The 20,887-nt window shown below is 42.4% G+C and overlaps 1 long non-coding RNA gene and 1 pseudogene across 1 annotated transcript; one reads left to right on the top strand and one right to left on the bottom strand.

The window, feature by feature from the left end:
* Positions 1-4,248: 4,248 nt before the first annotated feature.
* Positions 4,249-16,193, bottom strand: LOC122237598. Its single transcript, XR_006216173.1, has 3 exons — positions 16,034-16,193; positions 5,957-6,271; positions 4,249-4,398 (listed from the first exon to the last, which is right to left on the bottom strand). It is a non-coding gene; the product is annotated as an uncharacterized LOC122237598 (long non-coding RNA).
* On the top strand, positions 7,293-7,558 carry LOC102955820 (annotated as a pseudogene).
* Positions 16,194-20,887: the final 4,694 nt, after the last annotated feature.

Genomic DNA, 20,887 nt, shown 5'->3' with positions numbered 1-20,887 from the left:
CAGTGCCACAGATTCGTGAACTCTGTCTTTCATTTTGCACTTAGCAACATTGGCAGTTCTCCCAATTTTTTTCTCCACCACCTGATGGGAAGTTAGCATTGTCCAGTTCTTGAGGACGGTCCCTTCACTCCCATTGCCCACTCAGGCCCAAAGGCAGTGCTACGTATTTCAGGTTTTGGTTGCAGCAATACCCCCCACTTCTGGTACCAGTTTCTACACCAGTCACGTTGATGTGTCACATAATACTCACAAAGTCTCAGCGACATAAGACAGTAATATCACCTGGGGCGACTCCACCTGAGACCGCGTTTCTCTGGAGGTGACTGGAGGGTCTGTGACAGCCGTCCCAGGTGTGACTCCTGCTCTGGCCCAGACCTGTCCTTCTCAGGGTCTTGTTCGTCAGCCTGGATTAAGGAGGCAGCAACGTCCTCGACGTCATTCTTCTCAGGACAGCGGCAGGAGTGCAAGAGGGCCAGCCCCACCTCGCAAACAGTCAAAATCTCGGTTCCTACTATATGGGTGGTATCTCCTCAGCCACAGCCCATGACACGGCAAGACCCAAAACCACAGGCTGGGGTGTAAATCCTCCTTGCCCTGAGGGAAAGATGTGAATGCAAAATCATTTTAGAGGAGTGAAGTTAGGACTGATAATTCAACCTGGCAATTACTTATTCTTTTGGAACAAAAGGCCCTGATAGTGACTATATTGGGTTGTCGTTATCGGCTTACTTGTTTTGCTACTCCTAAATGCTGAGCTACTAAAATCTTCAATAAAGAAACTCTCCATGGTTTTGTCTGCATGCCCTACACCTGCTGTGGGTTGTGTCACCTAGTTGGCATTCTATAAAGATGCCTAACGTCTGTTCATTGATAGCAGCAAAATGGAAGCAATTATCTTCCGTGATGCATTTTCATTTTCTGGAAGCATTGACACAAGTGAGGGAGAAAGGGGAGAAGGAATTAGTTGGGTCATAGGTGTAGTGTTGGCAGTGCTCTCTCTTGCTTCTCTGTGTGACCCATAAATGAGATCTCAGACTCGCTGGTGGGTAACAACGCTTTCTCAGAAGAAAGAGTGGGCGCTCTGTTCTCTTGTGTTTCTCCTGCGTAAATCATTTATGTCACGATCCTTCAACATACTTAAGGACTCCCCTCCTGTATTCTGTTTCTTCCTTCCCATGTGCAAATGGAGAACTACTAAATTTCCATCTCTTGTTCTACTCGTATTATGACCAGTACCTGTTCTGGACATTTTAATGTCATTGGAGGAATGCAGCAGGCTATGTAAATGATTTGACATTTATTGATGTCAAGCACATGGTAAGAGAATCATGAGGCTTTAACATCTGCATAGCATTCTTATTTTGTGTATGTTAAACTTTTTTTCTTGGCTACTGCTTGTATTTACAGAAAGATGTCTCTTTCATTTGGGTGATGTTTACCCCTACTCTAAATAAAAGACGTGGGAAATACAGAAACGGAAGAAAATTTAGCAAGATGAACCAAAACATATTAAGAATGGGAAACCCGTTGAGTGTAATGGAAGTTTGCACTCCTAATTTGTACTTAAAATTTGCATTTGGAGTCTTAGGTTCATGAATGTACAGTAGATCCAAGCATAAGATGATTGGATTAAGAGCAAAATAAAATCAATCTGGAGACGACTAACACCTCTATGTTAGGAATTTCCCTCAAAACTAAGGTAGCTGGAAGTTGTATCTTGCTGGGGCATTTTAGTGAGCAGACAACTCGATTATTCAGTTTCAGAGGATGAAATTCACTAGTTCTGCCCTGAGAGTACCATGGAAAGGCTTCAGAGATTTCTTCCTTTCCTTCTTGGGCGGGTCATAGCATCCTTATTCCCTCGGGATAGGTTTTTAGTCTTCCATTATTTTTCCTCTTGAGTTCCATTTGAGTTTGACAAGGCCAAATCTTCTCTGATCCCAAATTTATATACAAAGTACCGTCCATCAAGAAAAGTGATGACAAACCTTTCCCATGCAAGCCACTGTATGGCTAAATCGGGAAGGTGAGCAGTAAAATAATCATTTGTTTGAAGGGTTTTTTCTTTTTTTGCAAAATACTTCACTTGTCTCCTCTGAGCACATTTGCTGATTCACGAGGCTGGCAGAGGTTGTAGTGGGTGGTGTTTGTCAGCCCCAGCTCCCATTCTAAGCCAATAGTCTGTGTCTTTGATCATTTGCAGGAAGTTTTGGAATATCATCGAAGATGGCCTGGAGGTATTCTCTTTGGATTATGGTGCCAGCATGAAAAAAATTATCTTGGTCTGCTTGTCGATGGGTAGGCTTCTCCCCACCCCCACCCCCCGCCTCCATAATAAGCTGGGACGATGACAAATGCTTACCGCGAATCAACCATGAAGATCTTTGCCTCCTTTGTAAGCGAAACCCAGACTTTGTGGTCTGATGTGGAATGACTATAAGCTGTGCTGTGCCCCGAGGCCACCAGGCAGAGGAGCATGGAACATGGACGTTAGCTTTATTTGTAGTGAAGAAATTGGCAGAGAGCAAACCTGTTCTCTTGCCAAATGGCTTCCGTGTTCTTGAAGGTTGTACGGTTGTCCCTGGGGTCAGAGAAGAAAGCTGATAAATCAACCAAAGAGACTATGACACAATCCCTGCTTCCTTGGTGGGTCCCTGAATGTCCTGTGCCCTGGGAGTCCTGGTGATCGTATGTACTAAGTGGTACATATAACAGGATATGTATAAAGGTGCTCATTAAAGAGTAGTGCAGATGGCATTTTCCGGCTTCTTGAGCTTGAGATGCCTTTGTTAATAATGTGGTCTTATAGGCTCCAGACTGGTTGTTTGAATATACTGCATCTACCATATACCTTTCCTGGCTCTTGGGGACATTCCCCAGGATTAACCTCTTCTACTCCTGACCTATTTGCTAGGTCCCTCCTGGCTGGCTAGACTTGGAGACTTTGCTTTTTTTCTGGACGCCTACTGCTACGTGTTATAGGTTGAATGTTTGGGTCTCTCAAAATTCCTATGTTGAAGTCCTAACTCCCAATAGGATGGTGTTTGGAGATGGGGCCTTTGGGATGTGGTTAGGTTTAGATGAGGTCATGAGAGTGCAGTTGCATGAGGGAATTAGTACCCTTATAAAAAGAGACATCAGAGAGCTTATGCTCTCACACACTCTCTCTCTCCCCCTCTTTCTGCTGTGTGAGGACACAGCAAGAAGGCTGCCATGTGCAAGCCTGAAAAGAGGGCCCTTACCAGTATCTGGTAATGCTGGAGCCTGGATCTCAGACTTGCAGGTGCTAGATTAGGAGAAATCCATTTCTGTTGTTTGTTACCCAGTTAATGGTATTGCGTTATGGTGGTCCAAGCTGACTAAGACAGTATATCACCCGGTCATGATGACGATGATAAGAACAGCAGTAGTAGAGTGATAGCCCTCTTCTACTGAGCGTCTTTTCCATCCCAGACTCCGTTCTAAGTGCCAACGGTATTTAGCCATGAATTCTTATTCCTCTTCCAAAATCTGTGTGGTTACTATTTCCACTGTCCCAAGGACAAAACAAAGTACAAATTAGGCTGGGTGATTTGGCCAAGGTTGTATGGGTAGTAGGAGATGAAGTTGGGACAGGACCCCACCTGTCCTGGTACTGGAGCTCGGGCCTTTAGTCACCATATTGAAATCTTACTTCATTTCCTTGTTAAAATTTCATTTTATTTACTCACTTACTGAATACTATTGAGCATTTTCTATCTGCTGGCGACATACAAACATAAATGACCTCTACTTTCAAAGACTTCGTATTCTAGTTTGAGAAAAAAAAAACTTGCTGTTGCATACATTTTAATAGCTGGACAAGGCAACAGAAAGTTTGATTCTCAATTCTTTTTTTTTTTTAATTGGGACACTTGTGCTTTGGCTGAGACATTTAACTTCTCTAAACCTCATTTCCTCATTTGTAAAACGGACATCTTGCATACTTTGGCATGAGATGAAACCATGTAAGTGAAAACGCTTTGGAGACTGAAAAGCCATACGTATACCAGCTGGTACATATTGATAATGTGAGTGTTTGTGCTTAGACCCGAAACACTGGCGGGTTTCCTCTTCAATATCTGACTATATTTTTATATGCAATCATTCCAGAAACACTTTCTGACTCCCACACATTGCATACATGTCGTGTAATTTAATCTTTATAAAGCAAGACTTCCATTATTATTCCATTTTAAGATTTGAATACTGAGTACCAGAGAGGTCAATTCATACAAGATTATGCTACCAGAAGAGGAGAGAGCCAGTCAGTGAATCCAATTTTTCTGATCCTGGAGGCTGTGCTTTTTCCACCATGTAAGTCTCTTGGTAGGTGTATTAGTAATATATATTTTCATTCTTCAAGCATCTCACATTTTCCTAAAATTGAAGGGATAATGTTATGAGTGGAATACATATAATACATTAAGGAATAGTGAAAAAGAAGTGACTACTGCTCTTGGTGTGGAGGCTTTAGAGGAGAGGGAAGAGTGGACCTAGCATTTCTTTGTACTCAGGGTTCTTGGTGCAAGAAACAGAAGCAAGCCTGAACCAGAACTGGGGCAAAGGGCAGACACCAAGAGTGTTTTCTGGAGACAAGTGCATGAAGCATCTTACAGCCTGAAGCACCTGCCTGGAGAGTTCCCATCAGTGCAGCTGGTGGTAAAGTTCTGCTGAGAAATGACCCTTGACCGTTTCCACTTTGCATTTCCCCTGAAGATCCTAAGTATCCAGAAACCAGGTCTGTTGTGTGCCCTGTTCTGCTGTGCCGGGACTCAGAGGAGGCCTGGCCCTCTTGGCTTCCACATCTGGGACAGGCCTTACTCTGTGTTGCCAACAGGACCAGATGGAGGGAGGGGACAATTCTTTCATGGGGGTCAGTGCTTTGGGATAACGTGGATGCCGGACAGCAGCAAAACACATGCCACCATTTTGAAGAAAATGGACAAGTGCTTTCCAGGTAGAGAAGAAATCGTGTGCCCTTCCAAGGGGGTAAGGGTCAGTGTGGAAAAGCAGAGAGGCACAAAAGAGCATGGTCTATCTATTGAAGAAAAAAAAAGTGAGTATGGCTACAGCATAGCAAACTTGGCTGAGTGGGTTGGTTTGGAGTCAGGGAAAGTAAATTAGATTTGGGAAATAGAAACCTTGTCCCCTAATGTATTTCAGGGACTGTTATGACAGATGAGTGAGAGAGATTTAGGAGTAGGACAGGACTGTGGACTGATAGTTATGCTATGTGTGCTCCCAAAGCCATATGTTGAAATCCTAATGCCTTATGTGATGGTGTTAGGGGTGAGTGGTTTTAGAAGAGGACCATGTCATTAAAGGTGGAGCCCTCCTGATTAGTGCCCTTTGGAAAGACACCCCAGAGAGCCCCCTTCTACCATGTGAGGATACAGTGAGAAGGTACCACTTATGAGCCAGAAAACTCTCACCAGACCCTGACTCTGGGAACACTATGGTCCTAGACTTCCCAGACTCCAGAACCATGAGAAATTAATAAATTTCCATTGTTAATAAAGTCACCAAGACTGTGACATTTTATCCCAGCAGCCCAAATGGACCGAGAGAGACATATAGTTGCAATTCTTTGTTTGTAATTTGTGGTTAAATGTGTGTCTCTTTTAGCGGTGTCAGAGAGCAGACTATAAGGGGACCAGTCTCAAATGTACAAGATGGGGCTTCTTTACTCTCTTTTCCAGTGATTTATCCCTAACAGTAGAGAACTCATCAAGTGTCTCCTGGGGAGGTATGGAGCCTGACTCAGAGCAAGCCCATCATGCATAAGTATGCACAAATGTTCTTTTAAGCCTTCTGTTTGTTCTTAAAATGTATGTGAATTTTGAAATTTTCTTCCTAACATATCCACACACACACACACACACACACACACACACACACACACACACACACACTTGAGGGACAGTAGGTTACTCACTCAATGTCCATTTCCTCTTCCTTCTTCCCTGTAGTATCTTTCCACATACACAGGAAAGGTAATTCTGTCTTCAGCATGAGGGTCGGCACTGATTCATCAACGTGGATCATGGGAATCCCATCGTGATTGCCCGCCCTATAGTTGGGAGTGCCCATGTTACTTGGAGGGGTGGTACTGAAAAACATTTTCTTGTTCTTAAAAGATAGATGGTGCCTTACTCTTCTTTTCTTGGCATTTTTTTGTCTCTGGATATGATATCTGGGGCTGTGGTCGTTATTTCATAAGTCCTGGAGAGCCAGCCAGAGGAGAAAGCCCCTATTGGGAAAATGATCAAGGAAAATTATACAGAATGGAGGGATTTGACATGGTATCATCGAGTCTCTGGGTTAACCAAGCTTGGAGCCACCTGCCTTGGGGACCTGCTGCCTTGTGAGGTGATGAAATGTTCCTAAGAGTGAGTTCAGGCTTTCAGATTCCTGCAGGAGAAAGTATTCTTGCTAATTTACCCCACCTCTCAGAAAGGCTGGTGCTCCAGAAAGATGCACAATATGAATGTCCTGAATTTCTCTCTCTCTCCCCCTACCACATGTCTTTGAACCCCTGAGATAATTCATACATGCATTTGAGAAACTCAAACTGCCATCCTCTCCATGGTGCCAAGTCATTTGCTTTTAATGTGTGAACTTATTCATGATGAAGTATATAAAACACAAACTTACAAAATCTGCATTCATTGGACAGTCCTAATGAATCATCTTCCTATTCTGTACATATATACGGGTATAACTTGAGCAGGGGTTGTCTGTGTAGTGCAAGAATTAATTTTGGTTTTGCAGAATTATATTCAATTTAACACTAGCTGATAAATGTGTTATGTGTGAACAAACACGTCTTCTGAAAGCTAGTTATTTTCCCTAAAGTCTAAAAGTATGTAAAACACATTCTCTATATGATATAAACAAGTTGTTTTTATTTGGAACATCTTAAATCTGTGTTTCAGTGTACTATTCAATTCAGTATCTACTCTAATTTTCCAACAAGGGCTTTGATATGGAACATGAGAAGGGACCCCTGGGGGGTTGGTCCTCAGAGGCAGCAGTGGAAGCCAGAGAAGCTTTTCTCTTCCTTGTTTATTTTCCTGGGCAGCATCTGTTAAAATAAGGTGGAAGAAAGAGAAATCTTCCACCTGATTTTTTTTTTCTCTCAACTGCTCCTTTAAAAAATAAATGAGCTGGAAGAGGAAGGGAGAACACCCCCTGGGACTGGCCAAAGCCCACGTGCTGTTGCCCCCTGCGTCCAGTGCCTACCCCCCCCCCCGCCCCCCCCGCTGACCATGATGCCCAAGAGAAAGGCAGCAGGGGATTCTGAAGGAGATAAAGCCAAGGTGAAGGATGATCACAGAAGTCTGCAAGGCTATCTGCTAAACCTCCTGGAAAGCCAGAGCCCAGACCTAAGAAGGCCCCTGCAAAGAAGGGAGACCTGGTACCCAAAGGGGAAAAGGGGACAGCTGATTGTGGCAAGGATGGGAATAACCCTGCAGAATATGGAGTTGCCCAAACAGACAGGGCACAGAAAGCTGAAGGTGCTGGGGATGCCAAGTGAAACGTGGGCATTTTGGATAACTTTGTACTCCTGGTGACTGCACTGTTTGAAATACTATTTTTGATCAACTTTTATAAAAATGCATACTTTTGATTTACTTTTTTTTTAAGCTATGTTGTTAGCACACAGAACACTTTATTGTTGTTTTGAGGGAAAGGGCATATGTCGCTAACAGAATATCTCCAAAGCAAAATTGATACAATGGGGCAAAACACCATTCCTTTCTAGGTTTGAGGAGCTTCCTCTTGGTTCCCAGGAGGAGGGATTCCTTGACGTAAACACACATTAGTCACCTTGGCACAAATGCCTTGTGGTGTGGGAAAGCTAAAATTCATTCTTTATGTCCTCTTCTCCCTGTGCTTTCCACATAGACTTGACTCCCTTAAACCCACATCCCTGTTGGAACTTGACCCCAAGAAAAGATTCTCAGTGTGGCGGGTGATCTGGACTTTACAGTGTTGCCATTGAGATGACATCTCTCAAAAGAATTCCTTTTGTAGCTTGTGGATCTTCAGGTGCATAATTCTGCCATTTTCACTTCATTTCCCGAAAGGGTTGGCTTGTGTAAAGTTTAATAACTTTTAATAACAAAATGCTAAATGTCAAGCGTCGACCCTCACTCTAAACTTTCCCTGTTGAGAGCATCAAATGAAGACTTCATTGGCCTTGATTTTGGTAGTCCACTGAAGAAGGAAGTTTAAAAATTGTTGTATACTGTTAACGACTGCCCGGCCATGTCCTGCCTGAAATACTATGATTGTTTATGAAAACTATCTGGATAATAAAGCTGGATACAGGGGCACCTGGGTGGTTCATGGGTTAAATGTCAGACTTCGGCTCAGGTCATGATCTCACAGTTTGTGGGTTCACTCTGTGCATCGGGCTCTGTGCTGACAGCTCGGAGCCTGGAGCCTGCTTTGGATTCTGTGTCTCCCTCTCTCTCTGGCCCTCCCCCACTCACATTTTTTGAGAGTCTCTCACTCTCAAAAAATAAACTAAAAAAAATTAAAAAATTAAAAAAAAACTGGATACAGTTTGAACAAAAACAAAACAACCAATAAATAAATGAACTACTTATTTGCACTAAACAAAGGAATATTTTTCCTTTCGTGAGTTATGAAATTTAGTGAGGTGATACTTACTATGGTCATTTTATATACATCAGTGCATTTTAATTCTGACATCTTTTCTTCATGGCTTCCTTAAATTATTTCCATTAGGGTTTGGGTTTTACATACAGTGCTAACAGTTAATTTGGAAAGATGTAATGCAGCAACTTGAATTGAATCCTCAGTCCATCTTTTTTATTTTTTTTAAATATTTATTTTTGAGAGAGAGACACAGAAGGACAGAACGTGAGCGGGGAAGGGGCAGAGAGGGAGACACAGAATCTGAAGCAGGCTCCAGGCTCCAAGCTGTCAGCACAGACCCCAATGTGGGGCTCGAACTCACAAACCCCAAGATCATGAGCTGAGCCGGAGTTGGACACAGCCAACTGAGACACCCAGGCACCCTGCTAAGTCCATCTTTTATGACCAAACACTAAAATAAATATTATCTATATTCTAGAAATTGTTAGGGATGAATTTGTCGTAATATTATTTGTGTTTGGATGGAGTGAATTTTTCTTATTTTTATGTTTTCAATCCTAATTCATGTCTGAAGGAAAAAACCATTTGGCTTACTATTTAATAGAAAAGCTATATTTTCTTCAGTGGGATTTTTTTTGGGGTAACTCTCCTGTACTTGTTTTATGTAATATAAAATATGATAGATGGGGGATACCTGGGTGGCTGAGTAGGTTGAGTGTCCAACTTCAGGTCATGATCTCATGGTTCATGAGTTTGAGCCCCATATTGGGTTCTTTGCTATCAGTGCAGACCCCACTTTGGATCCTCTGTCCCCCTCTCTCACTGCCCCCCCACTCATGTGTACACTCTCTCTCTCTCAAAAATAAAAAATAAAAATAAATGTGATAGCACATGACAAGGAGAGAACAATTCGTTTTCTTACACAGGTGGAATTTATTTTGGGTTAGAAATGTCAAATTCTGGAATGTGGGTCCTGTCCTCACTGTTGTATTTTCCCTCTCTGTGTTGTCAGTCATGGTCCCTCCCCTCGTTTTCCACCTTCTAAAATACTACCTGTGTGTGTGTGTATGTATGTGTGTGTGTATGCGTGTGTGGTGCTGGTTAGTAGAAAGAGTCCTGATCTTTGACTCTGAATTTGAGTTTTAGCGCATCCTTGTTTTGATACTAATGTTTTGTTAGAGCTCCCATTTCTGCCTTGATAGAATTAAGATACTAGCAACTTCGTGGGGTGGTTTAGAGTATTAAATGCACAAATCCCATACGCAGGCACAAAATAGTTCATTTGGTCCAAGGGAGACCATAAGATGAATATTTGCTGAATCTTATCCCTCAAATAAGAAATCTAAGAATGTCCGAACTAAAAGAGCTAAGGAATACTCCAATCTGTCTGCCTATTTCACACGTACGAAGACTCAAACTCTGAGAAGTAATAGGCAAGGTCACAAACCACCCTAGTGATGGAATGGTGGTGAGGACCCAGGAGCACATGTTCAGCCCCATCGGTGGCCCTACCTAAGCAGGCTTTATTCCAACCCAGACCCGTGTTGGCGTTTACCCGATGTATCCATCAAAATGCCAATTGCAAATGCCCTTTCAAAGCATTAAGCTACGTAATTATATTCCAAAATTTAATTTGATAGTCTGATGCCAAGTCACTGCTGGATCTAGACATTTCCTGTTTCATAAAGTGTAATGATTTGTGTACTTTGGGTTGTGGCTGAGAGCAGCATTATTGTTTGTGGGAGCAAGGAAGGGTTTTGGGTCAACACACACACCCAATCCATAAAAAAGTCCTTCTCTATTATTATTCCAAGGTGTCCTTTGCCTTGGAGATACTGGTTTAAATGATACAATTGCTTTTTCCTGATTTCACATGGGCTGAAGGTTATAACAAGAATTTTCAGAACTTTTAACACACTCCATGTGAAAGACCGTTGGAATTCCTACTAATCTGGAAGTCTTAGATCCACTCTTGACTAATGTTACGATTCTAAGTCAGTTAATCACTAAACTCTCCTCTCCATCAATACAAAGAAAAAGATTATCAATGATGCTGTCGGTGTTTGGGGTCTTTAATAAATCATCTCTGTATTTGAAAATAAGATTGGACCTTCCAAAACGTATAATCACCTGAAGGAAACAGAGTGGTCCTTGTATCTGCGCGGACCTTTCTCATCCATGACCTTTTCTGAACGTGTGTAAAGATCTGGTCACTCATCAGAGAGAGGTGAGCCTGCCATGGAATCCTAGGGAAAAAGTAAGACTTGCTGATGTAAAACATGGGAGTCCCCGGAGCGCTGTGTTGGGGACCGGGAATGTAAGCCCTGTTACTGCAAATAGTGTCCTGTCCCCTGTAAGGCCGTTTCTGCTGTCAGGTGCATCAGGAAGCTTTATTTAAGTCATGCAGTGCAGAGTTTGCAAAGTTTCTCTTGCCTGTTCTAATTCTGTGCTTATCGAATACGAGCCTATTTACGACTTCCCTTTCTGATAGGTCTGTGGGTCAGGCCATTGTTGCTGTCGTGAGTGTCACTGCCCATTGGTGCCTTCAGGCTGCCGTCAGCGGGGTGGCCCCACCTCCACGTGTAAGTGTGGCTGGATCTATTGCAGTAGGTTTGGCTCCTGCCGGCTCCACAGAATTGACCTTGGCCGAAGAGGCAGGGGGAACACTTGGAGGTTCTTGCTGTGACCGCAGAGCACCCAAGAGCAACCCAGCCCTGACGCACATCGCGAGTTTTTGCTGTGTTGCATCTGCTCCCATCCCATAGGCACGAGCAAGTCACATGCCTGAGCTGAGCAACCAGGGGGCAGGGAAGTGACCCCCCCAACCATGGAGGTTGGAGGGCATATTTTGAGCGCTTATCTCCCACAGTCTGCCTGTAGGAGCAATATTCTCATTACTCAGGCATGAGTATTCCAGTTCCCTCCTGCTTCTATACCTTAGATGTGAGGGCTTGGTTCCTATGACAGTTTGTATTGAAAACTTAACCTTTGAGCGCACTTCAAGTTTTTGCCTCTTCCTTTGAGAACAGCTCCCAGGACCAAATGTGCAACAGGGCACATTTCCTCTGTGCATCTGTGTCCTGACTCGCTTCTCGTGGGATGGGGTCAGATCTCAGAATGTGCGGACAGGTAAATGGTTACGATGCGAATGAATGAAAGGTCCCAGAGAAGCACTCACAGCATGAGCATGATTATTTTCGAGACTGAAATAAGGGAGTAAAATGTCCCATGAGACAAAGACAACTTACTGGGGGGGTATTTATGGAATTTCACAACTCATCAGTTTGCCAGGAGCAGCAGTGTTTTGTTTATGTATTTTGTCTTATTTTCTCATGTGTTCATCCTTCTGCAAACCCTAGAAGGGACGGCTCGGTTCTGGGTGATGTGGACTTGGTTGGATAACAGCATCTGGGTGTCCGTTTTCTGCCAGGCAGGGAGTGGATGAGCCCTTAACTGATCTTCAGGAGAACTAAGCTTTAGTTACCAGTTAGCTGGAATTTAGATGTGTAAACACACGATGCAGAATTTCCCTTCTCTGGGCTTCCCCAAGCTCAATTTAACTTGGGGCAGCTTTGTATTAAAGGGTGTCTAACAGCCTTCTAGGCTATTCTGATGCTCTGATTTTGTTTATCTCAGATTACCTGCTCTGGCATCACGGGTTGCACTTCCTGTGGGAGAGAAAGCAAAGTGGATGGGAGCCCATGGGCATAGGAAGCAGCAACCCATGTGTTTCCTGGGGAGACGATACCTGGGACATCTGTAGTGTGGCACGTGCCACGGTCAGAAACAGTGCCCATCGTTCCTACCCCGACTTGGCTCTGAATGTTCTTCCCTGAGGCTTCAGAAATGAAGACAGGGCTGAACACACGCTGAGAGCTTGCTCACTCAAGGATAAATCAGAGCTCTCTCTTTACCACTTCAGTTCACTAGTTGATGGTAAACCTAGTTACCACATGTGGTTTGTACAGAGGCTACTCACTATGGACCGAATGTTTGGGTCCCCTGGGCACGCATGTGTTGACATCTTAGCCCCCGAGGTGGTGGTGTTAGGAGGCAGGTCCCATGGGGGAAGGCCTGATAAGTGCTTTTGGCTTCCTTATTCAAGAGACCCCAGAGGCGTCTGCCCTTCCTGCAGGTGAGGACACAGCGAGAACCAGGAAGGGAGCCCTCACCAGACACCGAATCTGCAGGTGCCTTGATCTCGGGCTTCCCAGCCTCCAGAAACTGTGGGAACCAGGGCTCGTAAGCCCTCTGGTGCATAGATTCTTCTACAGCAGACCTAACGGGCCCAGTCCTGAAGGAGAAATGGAGACAGGAAAATATGCACAAGCGTCCTTTGGCTTTCTGGGAGGGAGTAAATCTAGCATGGGAAGTGGGATATTCGTGGAACTTGGGCTAGGTACCATATTAGAAAGTTTCCAAGAGTAAAACCACCACCCGTGTGTTCAGACGTGTGTGCAGTGATTAAGGTCTTGGGGGGAGTCCCTCCAGGCCTTGAGCTTGGTTAGCATGAGGAAGAAAATAGAACCCGTTTTCAGATTTAAAGTATAAATCCAGTTGATGGCTTTCTTTGTCCTAGAATTCCTCCTTTTACGGCCCCGTGCCCCTCCTACCAGGGCCCCGTGACACTTCCTGTGGCAGCTGGCTCTTCAGTAGATGCCTGTTTGGTGCATGAATGAGTGTGGACGGAAGGGATGTGGGTGATTCAAGGAGGTGAAAAGGCAGGATTGAGTAACTGTGTTACGTTGGTTATTGGGTGATGCTTTCCATCCTTCCTTTGATTTTGATGTGTACCCACACCTCATGGTCAATACCCATGAATGGGATGTGACAGCTAACAAAAATATCTATTTGGGCATCAGTCAGATTCTTCTGAGTTTTCCTTTTCACATTTGGCATACATCTTCAAGACCTCTTTCCGCACGGACTCGCTAGAATCATTATTTATGTATAAAAAGGACGGTAGCTGTACCTGGATCCATCTGGAGAACTCACGCACTCTCTGGAAATAGCTGCATGACTGGGTTTCTGCTAAGAGCAGAATGTGATTTGCTCCTGTACCTTCGTGCTTTGTTCCATGCCCTTTTGGAGTTTGGCAAAATTACTTTTAATTATCTCTGCCGCTTCCTTTAATAAGTAGCTTTGAGCAGCTTCCTAGGGCCGCCTCTCCCCTTTCTGTGTGAGGTTGCGCTTGCTTCTCCAAAACACGTTAAAAGGACACACTGAAGGCAAGTTGGCACTGTTACATTTCAGTTACACTATCTGCATGAGAGCACGGGCTTGCTAGGTTCAAGGTAGCACCTGCTTGAAAAAGAACATGGCCTATTTTGGGAATCCGGGCTTTCAGCTGCTGTAATAATCACAATGGCACATCCAACCCCACCCCCCCCCCACCCCCCTGGCCCCGAATTACATGGTTCACTGTGTTTATGGTGCAGAAAGAAACGCCAACCTCTGGGGTGCTGGGAGATCAATGACATTATTTTTTCACTTATTTTGGAACCCATTTACATTTGTCTGTTGTTCTGAGATAGGGTGACACAAGAGGGAGAAACTCCAGAAGCAAATCATGAGAAATCAGAAACGATCGCAGTTTGTGGGCTGGGAAAGCCTAGGTGGGCTACGTAAAATTAGCCACTCACAGAACATTATCAAATCCCACCGCCCAAAGGTATTCTCATATCTCTGTTGTAATTTTATTTTGTATTTCAGTTGCCAGGATAAGACGTGTGTAAGGAAAAAGAACCAATTATGTCATAAAGAGGTACCTACACGTATTGGGTAAATAGTTTATTGAGAAATTCAACTCGTTGGATTTGATCTGCTACAACTTTCCCCCTGTATCTAAACATGGCTTGGGATATTTGACCACACACTCATTTCCCCTTTGGTGTGAGGCAATGAGTAACCCTCTTGTTCTACGAGAGGTCCCTCCATTTTTCATAGTGGCTCCTAATGCCATCTTCCTCTAACTCACTGGGGTCCTGATCTAGCGGTCAGTCTTCCATCTCGCCCTGCCTGTCCTTCCTTGTCTCTCTCTCTCTCTCTCTCTCTCTCTCTCTCTCTCTCTCTCTTACTCCTTCTCTCCCTGCAAATGCATTTCTCTTCCTTATCCTAAAATAAAATAAGCTAGCAAATGAACAAAATCCAAAAAAAGAAAGGCAAAAAAAATGTTCTCAGCTACCTACTCAAATCATTGTTTTGTGTTGTTCTCTTTCATGGGATGCTACAAGTTTATGTCGAGGGTTGATAGCTAGGGTGAGGATTATGTTTTTTCTAACCACGTTGTGGTGATTATGACCACACACAGCAATTTGTAAAAGAAGACTCAGGAAATAATTGCTATATTTATATATATACAATATATATACAATATATATTTTTATATACACAATAAAACCTTGGATTGCAGTCAGTGCTCTGCAAGACGAGGAAACATTTCTAATAAATTCTAACTTGATAAATGAGCGATATCTTGCAATATGAGTAGTACGTGATGCCGAACATCACGTGATCACAACTGAGCCAATGGTTCTAGAAATTCCCTTTGATCCATAAGTACTTTGGATTGTAAGCATGTTTCCAGAATGAATTATGCTTGCAAACCAAGGTTTTACTGTTTTTTTTAATGTTTGTTTATTTATTTTTGGGAGATAGAGCGTGAGCAGAGGAGGAACAGAGAGAGGGAGGGGGAGAGAATCCCAAGCAGGCTCCGCACTGTCAGTGCAGGGCCAGATGCAGAGCTCAAACCCATGAACTGTGAGATCATGACCTGAGCCCAAATCAAGAGTTGGATGCTTAACTGACTGAGCCACCCAGGCACCCCAAGAATTAATATTTTTAAATGGATGAGTTATGTTGTTTCTAAGTAGCTGATTTATCTTTCTTATGAATGATCTTGTGAATATGGTTTCCTTCTCTTGGTAACAGCTTGAGAGCACAGAACTCCATGTGGGGCTTACTCATAACAAGAGTGAATGCATTAAATGGTGTCCACTGTTTCCTTAGGCCCATTTTTGGCTTCCTGTTATGATCTTTCCTCTTCTCTGATTGATTTCGAAGACCAGGCTAAAGATCAGTAAATATATACAGTGTCTTTTTACCTCTCCTATGAAATGACAGGTTTTATTTTGATTATGGCTCATCACCAGCTGCCCTGCCCAGTCTTCAGGTCTTTTTGTCTCCACTACTGGTGACTGCTGCATTCTTTTCTTCCGTGCCCTGTTGCCTCTACTTGTTTGGATGTTCTCTACCCCCGAATGACGCCGCCTTTCCCCATTTCCTGATTTGTCTTATCTGGCTCCTGTCTGTACTTCACCACCGATCTCATCCATTTCCATGCTGTTATCTGTTACTTTGGGGTGGAAAACCTGCTGATACTTACCTTCAGCCTGTGACTTCCTTCTGTAGCTCTCTACTTCTGTCTTTCAGGTTCTTCATTTGAGGCCCTGGCGATTTTCACTTAGCAGTTAACAGGACTCTCCATCTCCTCTCTCACACTTGTGCTTCATGGTTTCCTTTGTTTCCGTTAATGTTACTAACGTCTTCCAACACTGGGGCCTCAGAGCTCACATGGCTTTTCCATCCGTGCTGCCTTCTTATTGGTCCTCTCCCTGCTCAACTCTCTGTTGACTATGACACAATGGACTATGTCCATTAACAAATAAAAGGAGTATGACAAAAAGGAATGAACCTGGCCACTGAAGTCAAATGGCAAGGATTTGAGTCCACACTCTCCTCCTCGCTGGTTTAGCTCCGTTATTTTGTCTCGCAAGATAGCTTCCAAGTTGGTTCTATCAGTCATGATGGGCTGGTTTATTATGCCTAGTCACAAATGCCAGTGATTATAATAGGATTTAGCTTTCTTTCTTGGTTTCTATATCCAACATGGAATAGTAGAGGACCTTGAATGGGAAAGGAAGTGCCATACTTTTTTGCAGTAACAATTAAATGCTGGGGCCCCAAAACAACACAGGTAATTTCTGCTCAGTTTTGTTGCCATGGCTAACTACAGATGGTGGGAGGGGTAGACTGATGAGTCAGTACTCTCAGGTTTGGACTTGCACCGAGGGGGGATGTGTGTTCTATGCAGAAGCTGGGCAAGCTACTGTGCTCTGTTCTCTCTTCCATGGTGTAGCATTTGTCAGATGGGCCTCAGCCTGAAATCAAATGATGTGGAACAGAGTTGCTACTCACTGGTGAAAAACTGGCAATGTAACTGAGAAATATACTTCTATTATTTTAAGCCACAGAGATTTGGGGATTGCTTGTTACTGCAACACAGTGTAGGAAAAGCTGATGAATACAGCTCTGAAGGGTACTTACAATTACAGTTACTACTGTTCTGCCGTCACGGTGGGGGTGTTCTGCAAACAATTTTGCAGGAGTTACCAGATTAATTGTGTCTGGTCAGGGCCCTGATCATACAATTTCCCTGCTCAAACTCCATTGTTAGAAAAATTTAGTTGATCTGTCAAGATGTGTTTGTACATTTTCACTTCAACCATACTTAAAAACTATTAATAATCTCAGCCATTGGTTTTATGCTCAAACTCAGCTCCTCTTCTAAACGCCTCAGTTTCTTTCTTTGCAATTTCTTAATTTGTGGTTTCCTTCTTTGGAATTCTTCTTGTAATGTTCTTTCTACATTTTGCCCTGAGTACAACTTCCAATTTGTATCCTTTCAAGACTACTTTCCACTGATTTTTCCCTTCTTGAAAAGTTTCCTGATCTCTCAGGTAGATGCCCACTTTCTTCCTCTGGTTTCTATAGCATTAGAACTACATCAGCAGCTGGTGTATCACTTTCTTAATATGTAAATTATGAATATGCCTTATCTGTTTGAGAGAGACTCTGTGTGACAATCTGGATACAGCCTTGAAGTAGTGAACAATGCCTCTTGGATACTGAATAGGGGAACGACTTTATCTCCAATGCATTGGGTTCTAAAACAAGCAGAATCTATTAAACATATCTCTCAAAGGTAAATGATGTTTATTTTCTATTGGAAGACTTTGGCCGTTGAAAAGGAGCCCTAGCAGGAGCTACAGAATCCATAATCACAGTTTGTAAGTTTAGTATCAAATGTAGAATGTATGTGGAAAGAGATAAAGGAAGTGAAAGATCATGACAGACTTATTTAGCTAAGGATTGATGTGAAAAAGTCTGTTGACAACCTTGACTTTAATTCAAACTTTTATTGCCTATCTCTCGAGAACAGACATATTCATTCTTGTTTTTAAAATAGATTCTCTCCTCTCAGGTATTCCTCACAAGCCCTTAACTCCTACACCAGCCATCCCTATTTGGAGCCATTTTATCCTGATGAAGACAAAAAACATTTCTATTTCTTATTATCTGCACCTCCCTGCCCCTCTACTCTTCAGGGCTCCCTCTGTGTGATAGGGACTTCGTTAGTCATCCTTCTGTAGCAAAGGCAGAAGCGTGGTCTTTTTTAAACCCTGACACTTTAGAGGTAGATTGTCTCTATTCACTCATAAGTTCTCAATTTACTGGTCAGTTGGTATTCCGGCTGTCATTAGCCTCAGGGATTTAGGATTCAAATAATTTGTTCCAGGTGGTAGGAGAGAAAGCCTAGGCATTGGCCGACAATTAAATCCTACTTTGAGAGTTGAAGTCCGAGATAGTGAAAAGAAATACAGCATTCTGTAAAGGAGAAACACACAGCAGTTTTTAAAATATTATATATACATCATAGAGCAAGCACATGAGTAAGAGAGATGGGCGTAGGTACAGGCATACACATTACTCTGAAGAATCAACAAGTTGTATAGACGTTGGGTAGGTTATCGTTACGGACACAAAGCTACCAGTTAGGAAACAGAAATATAACTCTGTAGTGATGATTACACACATGGGCCATACACATGAAAATAAATCATTGTGCATGGCACACAAAGAAAAACCCACTACCAAAGTCAAAGACTTGAAACACTCCTCCGTGCGATTCAACATGGAGATTAGAACTAACTACCACTTGAATTGTTAGATGCACGTTCCTTTTAAATGCACATAAAATACCAATGTAGATCATGTGCTGGGTAATAAAACCAATGTCAATGAATTTCAAAGGCTTGAAATCGCCAACTACAAAATAGATTCACTGACCACAATGAACTAAAATGAGTAACAGTAACAAGTAAGATGTGTTAATTGGCTAGGGCTGGCATAACAGAGAACCACAGACAGCCAGCAGAGGGGTTAAACAACAGATATTTATTTCCTTGCAGTTCTGGAGACTGGAGGTCCAAGATCAAAAATATCAGCAGGTTTGATTTGTGGTGAGACTTCTTTCCATGGCTGTCTTCTCCCTGTGTCGTCACATGGTCTTCCTTTGCTACCTGTGTCCACTGTTCCTCTTCTTATAAGTGCACCAGTCATACTGGATTAGGACCTACACTGTTGAACTCATTTTTACATAATTACCTCTTTAAAGATCCTGTCTCCAAATACAGTCACATTCTGAGGTAATAGGGTTTAGGACTTAAGAATATGAATCTGAGGGGCACCTGGGTGGCTCAGTTGTTTAACCATCCAGCACCGGCTCAGGTCATGATCTCACAGTTCGTGGATTGGAACACTATGTCGGGCTCCATGCTGACAGCTCAGAGCCTGGAACCTGCTTCAGATTCTGTGTCTCCCTCTTTTTCTGCCCCTCCCCCACTAGCTCTCTGTCTGTCTCTCAAAAATGAATAAAAATGTTAAAAAATATGAGTCTGGAATGGATTCAATTCAGCCCCTAGAAAAGCCCCAGATATTTAAGCATTCAACAGTGCATCTGAAAATAGCTTACACGTTAAAGAAAAAGTAACAGGGACAATTTGAGAAGTTTTGAACTTCAAAATAAGATCAAAACATTTCAAAATTGGTGAGATGCAGCTAAAACAATACTAAGAGGAATATTTATAGCTTTAAATGCTTATGCTAGAAAACATGAATGGTTCAAAATTTTCAAAATCAGAATTTCCACCTGAAAAAAAAAACTATTACGAATAAAATAAACCCAACGTAAGCAGGTGAAAAGAAATAATAAATATAAGAAGACATGAAATAGCAAACAGATAAATGATAGAGAAAAATCAAAAAAGCTAAAAGCTGGCTGTTTTAAGAAGATTAGTAAAACTGATAAAATGCTAGTAAGAGCAGTCAGAAAGATAGAAAAGGAAAAAGGCAGCAGTGTAGTTTAATGGGGAAAGAAGAGTATTCAATAAATGTTGCTAGAAAAATTCTATACACAAAAGGAAAAAAATAAATCCTATTCATAATCTCACCACAGCCAAAAATTAACCCCATATTGACCACTAATCTAACTGTAAAAACTAAAACTTTCAAGCTTATAGACCTAGCGGATTTTTGCAATCCTAGTGTATGCAACAATTTCTTAGAATACAGAAAGCACTAGGCATCAAAAAAATCTACATTTTTTAAGAAGTTGAGTTATAATTGACCTATAACATCATATAAGACTCGTGTAAAGAATGATAATTTAATATATGTACATATTGCAGACTGATCACTAAGTCTAGTTGCCATCACCACACATAATTAACATTTATTTGTGATGAGATCTTTTAACATCTACTCTCAACTTTCAAACAGGCAATAGAGTGTTATTGACTCTAGTCAGCATGTTGTACATTACATCCCCAGGACTTATGTTATTTTGGTGGTCTTCACCCATTTTGCCCACCCTACATCCTCTGCCTCTGGCAACCAACAGCCTGTTCTCTTGTTCCATGAGGTTTTTTGTTTTTGCTTTTAATTCCACATATATGTGAAATCATACAGTATTTGCCTTACTCTGACTTACTTTACTTAGCGTAACTCTTTCAAGTTTTGTTAATGCTGTCTCAAACGGGAGGATTTCCTTCTTTTTATGGCTGAATAATATTCCTGTGTGTGTGTGTGTGTGTGTATAAAATCCCACATTTTCTCTATTCATTAAGCAGACACTTAGGTCTTTTCTGTCTTGACTATTATAAATAGGGCTGCAGTGAACACGGAGGTGCAGGAATCTCTTCAAGATCCTATATTTGTTCCCTTTGGATAAATACCTACAGTTGGGATTGCTCGATCATATGGCTGTTCTATTTTTAAGTATTGGAGGAACCTTTATATTGTTTTCCACAGTGGAATATTCATTTATATTTCCACCAATCATCACAGGGATTTCTTTTTTCCCCACATTCCTGCTAACACTTTTTATTCCTTTTTTTTT

The sequence above is a fragment of the Panthera tigris genome, chromosome B1, assembly GCF_018350195.1.
Source record: "Panthera tigris isolate Pti1 chromosome B1, P.tigris_Pti1_mat1.1, whole genome shotgun sequence".
Lineage (NCBI taxonomy): Eukaryota > Metazoa > Chordata > Mammalia > Carnivora > Felidae > Panthera > Panthera tigris.
The sequence above is the reverse complement of the archived record's forward strand: the minus strand, read 5'-3'. Positions and strand labels throughout refer to the sequence as shown.